Here is a 5999-nt window from a genome sequence, read left to right as displayed (position 1 = left end):
TCAGAGAATTAAGATTTTGCAGGGCAAACCATCACTCCAAAATCAAGAGAGACAGGAACATCAGTGAGATACAACAACTGAGATCTGCTTATCTGAACCTGCAGTTACTGGAAATATAAACTTACTGGTAAGAATGCTTAAAAGATAATTTTGATAAATTGCTGGAGCTGGAACATGGAGTAGCATTGGTAAAGTGATAAATTCCTGGGGACTACAGTCTTAGGGGAACTCCCATATTTTTATGGGTGCTATCTGTAGGAGCCTCACTAGATTTGCACACGGAAGAGCTAAGAAAGATGCTCTTGTGGCTCTGCCAAGGAGAGGAGTAGAAAAATCATTGTGAAATATGCCCAGAACCTTCTTTATAACGAAGGTCCAGTCTCCAGGGGTAAAGAGTTTACCAGAACTTTATGCCAGCTTGAGGAAGAAAATCCTTCCCATTGCAGCCCTTCCAGGCTTTCTGTCTCACTGAAGGGGGAAAAAAACATTAGTCAACAAGAGTCAGGCTTCAAGGAAATAAATTAGGAATACTATAGCCAGAGAGGGGTGCAGGTGAACAGGGTGAAAAAGAGTTCCACCAAGGGAGAAATATTTGTGAAGTTCACAGTCCCATCACAGATCTATCAGAGCACTGAGATTTCATTAGATTATAGAATGCCTCCCATCCCAGTACCTTACATCACACCAATAGAACTCTGGAATAATAACAGTGGATTACAGATTGAAAGAACTATAAGACACAGATTCTTCATGAGAAGGCGTACTTAAGGAAGCTTGAAGTCATGAGGGGAGACAATCACAAGGACACTAGAGGAATTTGATTGTCTAAGCACATACAGCTGCACAAATATTAAACACAGTCCCATTCCTAGCAACATCATTACAAATCTTAACACTAAAGTCCTATTTACATCCTTACATCAGTTCTTATTACCCAAAACAACCTGACTTTCAATAAGAAAATTACAAGGTACAACAAAAGGAAAATAAACTAACCCACAGTCTGAAGAGGTAAAGTGATGATCAGAACCAAATTTACATATGACAGACGTTAAAAGTATTGGACAGGAAATTTAAAATAATTATAATTAATATGTTAAGGGCTCTAAGTTAAAAAGTAGACAAATATACAAGAATAAATAGGTAACAGGTAGAGAGATAGAAACTTTAAGAAAGATTGAAAGGTAAATGACAAAAATCAAAAAGACTGTAACACAAATGAATAAATGCCTTTGATAGGTTTGTCAGTACATTGGGCACAACTGAGGAAAAAAATCAGTGAGCTTAAAGATATGTTAATAGAAACTGACATTACCAATGTCTGACAGTGGAGCGACAGGAACTCACATTCATTATTGGTGAACAGTTGGGCAATTTCCTATAAAGATGAACATGGCAGTCATCCTTCTAGGGATTTACTTAATTGATTTGAAAACTTATGTCCATAAAAATACTTGCATGGAAATATTTATTTATTTATTAAAGATTTTATTTATTTATTTGACAGAGAGAGACAGCGAGAGAGGGAACACAAGCAGGGGGAGTGGGAGAGGGAGAAGCAGGCTTCCTGCAGAGCAGGGAACCCGATGCGGGGCTTGATCCTAGGACCCTGGGATCATGACCTGAGCCAAAGGCAGATGCTCAATGACTGAGCCACTCAGGCACCCCGCATGCAAATATTTATAGAAGCTTTCTTTATTATTGCCAACAACTGGAAGTGACCAAGATATTATTCAGTAGATGATTGGATAAACAAACTGTGGTACCTCCATACAACAGAATACTCTTCAGCAGTAAAAAGGAATGAACTATCCAGTGACACAAAGATATAGATGGATATTAAATGATATTTCTAAATGAAAGAAGTCAGTCTGAAAAGGCTATACATCTATGATTCCAATTATATAACATTCTGAAAAGAGCAAAACTATAGAGATAATAAACAGACCAGCAATTTAGATTGAGAGGGGGTTGAATAAGTGTGAATAGGTGAAGCACAGGGATTTGTTGAGGACAGTGAAACTATTCTGTATGATACTTTAATAGTGGATATATGACACTGAATTTGTCAAACCCACAGTATTTCAAAAAATGATGCTTAATGTATATAAATTTAAAAAATGTTTAGGAAGTTGAGATATTCCATTATGGAATGCAGAATGTTTCAAAAGAATATAACTGCATTACAAATATATTAAATAATCTCCCCAAGGGGCCGGAAGAAAAGTTAACTGACTTAAGTAACTGAAAGTGGAGTCTGTACAACCAAAAGTAGAAGGTACTTGGACACTGTACTCTAGCTGATTAAGTTGTGTCCCATGGGGATACAGGTAAACAATTCTGAAATCATTTTACATGTATACTGAAATTAAGCAATTAAGTAAATGTAGTAGATGATGGGGGCAGGTTTCTCAGTATTGGAGTGTGGGATTACAAATAATCAAGGGGAGGGGGCCAGAATAATCCATGTGGTAATAAATTAGAGTAGGAAACATCAGTATGAATTCCTGTTTAGCTTAATATGGGTAAAGAGATTAGGGATAGAAATATTCATAGATATATGTATCAGGTGTGGGCTAGTATATACAAACATATATTTCCTTCTACGTCAGCTGAGAAGGCCTAGAAGCCATGATGTCCCAGTAGAAATGTGCACACCTAGTACCTAGATCTCAGTTTGTAATATTCTATAATAAAAGGAACCAGGGATTTTTACAGAAGTGGTTGATTACAGGACTGAGCAGGAAATATTTAAGATGAGCCTGGGGCATTTGGTAGGGAAGTAAAAAAGAGCCAAACAAAACAAAAAACACAATGATGAAGTATGTCAAAAGGACACAGGAGTCAACTGAAAAAGTTCCCAGTGGCTAAAGCTGGAGTAATTTGAGCAAAAAAATAAAGTAGTATTGTATTATAACCTAAAAGTATAAAGTAAATATCTAGGAGTCTATTCTAATATAAATAACTGATTGAGTAAATAATGAGTAATAGACTGATTTCCTTTACAGAAGAATTCCAAATAATTCACATAGATGCTCCACTCACAAGGAATTGGCACATGACTCCTCACTCTTTAAGTATGAGCTACACATAGTAACTTCCTTTCACAAAGTACATGGTGGAAAGCAGGAAAGAAGCATAACTTACAGTAGAGAAACGAGGCAAATACCCCTGAGCCATGTGATCAAGGTTAATATCAGGAGTGAAAAGTCATGCTAATTGTATGTTACCTTGACATGATGTGGTTAGAATAGATTTTACCTCTGTGACCTCTCTTCCAAAAACCCATCAGTCTAGTCTAGTCGTAAGAAAACACCAGATAAATCCCAATTAAGGAATATTCTACAATACCTGACCAGCACTCCTCAAAACTTTTTTGAGGTCTTCGAAAATAAGTAAAGTCTGAGAAGCTGTCACAGCCAAGAAGAGCCTAAAGAGACAAGACAACTAAACATAATGTAGTATCCTGAACGACAACCTGGAACAGAAAAATGACATAAAAACTAAGGAAATCTGAATTAAGTATGGACTTTAGTTAATAATATTATATCAACATGGATTCATTAATTGTGACAAACAGACCATTATAAAATATTAATAACAGGAGAAACTGGGTAAAACTATATGAGAATTCTGTACTTTATGTTTTTGGTGGGTTTTTTTTTTTTTTTTGTAAATCTAAAACTAGTCTCAAAAAAAAGTTGATTTTAAAAACTCAAATAGAGTGTCACTTGTCAAATTCTTATGTTTCAAAGTTATAAATCATCTGTCCCTTGCTAGAATGTTCTATCTACAAAAAGGCTTACTTTTCACTTACTCCTCTACACCTACTTTTTCTCTTTATTAGTCTCTCTATATGTACAGATTATACATGATTTAGTTTAGTTACAATGACATATATCTTAAAGAGCTCTCCATTATCATCTAAAACGGTTATTTTCTACTTTGCTTTGCTAAGGCTCTCTGACATATCTTTAGATAGATGTGCACTATTTCAATTATTTCTCAAATTTATTTTTTTGAGAAGATACATTTTCACTCTTATCATGTGAGTACACTCAAACTGCTTTTCCTTGAAGAGAACTCTTTTAAATCCACTAGACTAACTTTTAGCAACATATTGAAAAGTAAGTTAACACACTAAACTATAAATAGCTATTTAATATCCAGATTCATCATGTTTGATCTTTAAATAACCAACAGAAGTAAATTTAATAGTAGAGATTCATCAGCTTTGCTGGTTTTCCACATTCTCTGAATTTGAGTCTGTCATCTAATAGACTGTGAAAACCCGGTGAGACTCAGAGTGACTGCCTCTTGGAGGTGCATTTACAACTGCACCTGAACACAAACACAAGCAGAATCCTAAAATGGCAAATTGCATGTTCAGATGCCAAACTGCAAGACCAGATTGATATTTACACCTGCAATTACAAACCAAAGCTCACAGTACATCACATGTTCCAAAGAGATATGGGATCACATTTCACAGGCACAACCTGACTGCTAGAAATCACAGCCTTCACTGACACACAATGAGTTTTCGTACCTATAATCATGATCGCAGTGATGTGACCATTGTGGGGAAAGTCTTCCATTACATGGTCCAGCTTCAAGGCTACTTCTCCTGCAAAAGAGTTGGATCAATCATTGTAAGTAAATAACTAAGAGATAATTTGTATTTATTGGGGATAGAGTTTTTGTCACTTTGGATCTCTGAAAACCTCAGAACAATTTTTACAAGTTTATTACAATATGGACAAGAGAAACAAAAATTAAAGAAAAAAGAAGAGTAGTGGGTAGAGCATTACTGGGTGAAATTCTAGCTCATGATGGTAATTACATGGGATTTTAAATAACATAGACTTTCTGGCTGCAGAAATGCGGATGAAAAATGGGGAGAAAGGGAAGGAAATGTACAAGATATAAATAAGGACTCATCCCTCAAGAAGACTTAGCCAAGGAAACGTGAAGACATTCTAATCAATATTTCTTCATTTCTCAAAGAAATTTCTGAATATATAATTTCTCTAGAAAATAGCTCAAGAAAAAGATAGAAATATTCAAAGAAGGTATTGAAACCACAGAACATAAAAACTGTGGAAAAATATAAATATGACAGAGCTGCAACTTTACAGTATGAAAGACGACAAAATAAATACAAATTGAAATGTAATTGGTGACATGTTGCACACATCAGGGAAAATAATACAGACAAAATGGTAAAGAACTAAGATATAAAATTGCTATAATTTAAATGATAGAAGACAATGGAGAATTAAATTCCTAAAGATCAGAACTAAGTAAAACAGAAAACGTTAGAAATATAATAGAAGAAAACTATTGAATCTGCAGCTCAAAAGAACTCAGTATATCCTGGGCTTTACTAATAGAACACTAAATTATAACCAAGTCAAGAAAGCACTGAAGTCAGTTTTCAAGGCAGCAGGATTGAAGAGGGAAATAACTTCAGGTTGACACACACTGAATTTCTTTAGAATATTCCAATGAGATACTGAGTAGGCAGTTCTACATATACTTCTTGACTTCAAAAGAAATGTATATTACATATACATGTATATATTTATACATATATTTCATATATGGGATGTTTCTGGAATTTAATACAAAAATAGAGAACACATTTATAATAATCTGACACATAATATATAATAATAACTGTGCCCATTATGCAAAAAGCAATTTCAGAATCCAAACACTATTTTTAAAAAGTCACATTAGATGAAAAGAAATTAATAAAAATGGTAATTTCTCTGCTGGTCTCTTCATGGTGTTAGTTTCTCTGGTTGGACTGTGGAGGGCAGAAACCATGGGGCATATAAGAGCTCTTCATTGCCATTTTCTCATAGTTTTATGTTTCAGTTTCTGATTGATTCTAAAAATATGCTGAAAATGGGGGTAAGGTCTACCTTGCCTGAGAAAAGCAATCAACCCATCATGATAGAGTTTTTTTTTTAGTTTTGTGTTCCTTAAGGTGT

Source organism: Mirounga leonina, unplaced genomic scaffold (genome assembly GCF_011800145.1).
Source record: "Mirounga leonina isolate KUSES-001 unplaced genomic scaffold, KU_Mleo_1.0 Mir_115, whole genome shotgun sequence".
Classification (NCBI taxonomy): domain Eukaryota; kingdom Metazoa; phylum Chordata; class Mammalia; order Carnivora; family Phocidae; genus Mirounga; species Mirounga leonina.
This window is presented reverse-complemented; position numbering follows the sequence as displayed.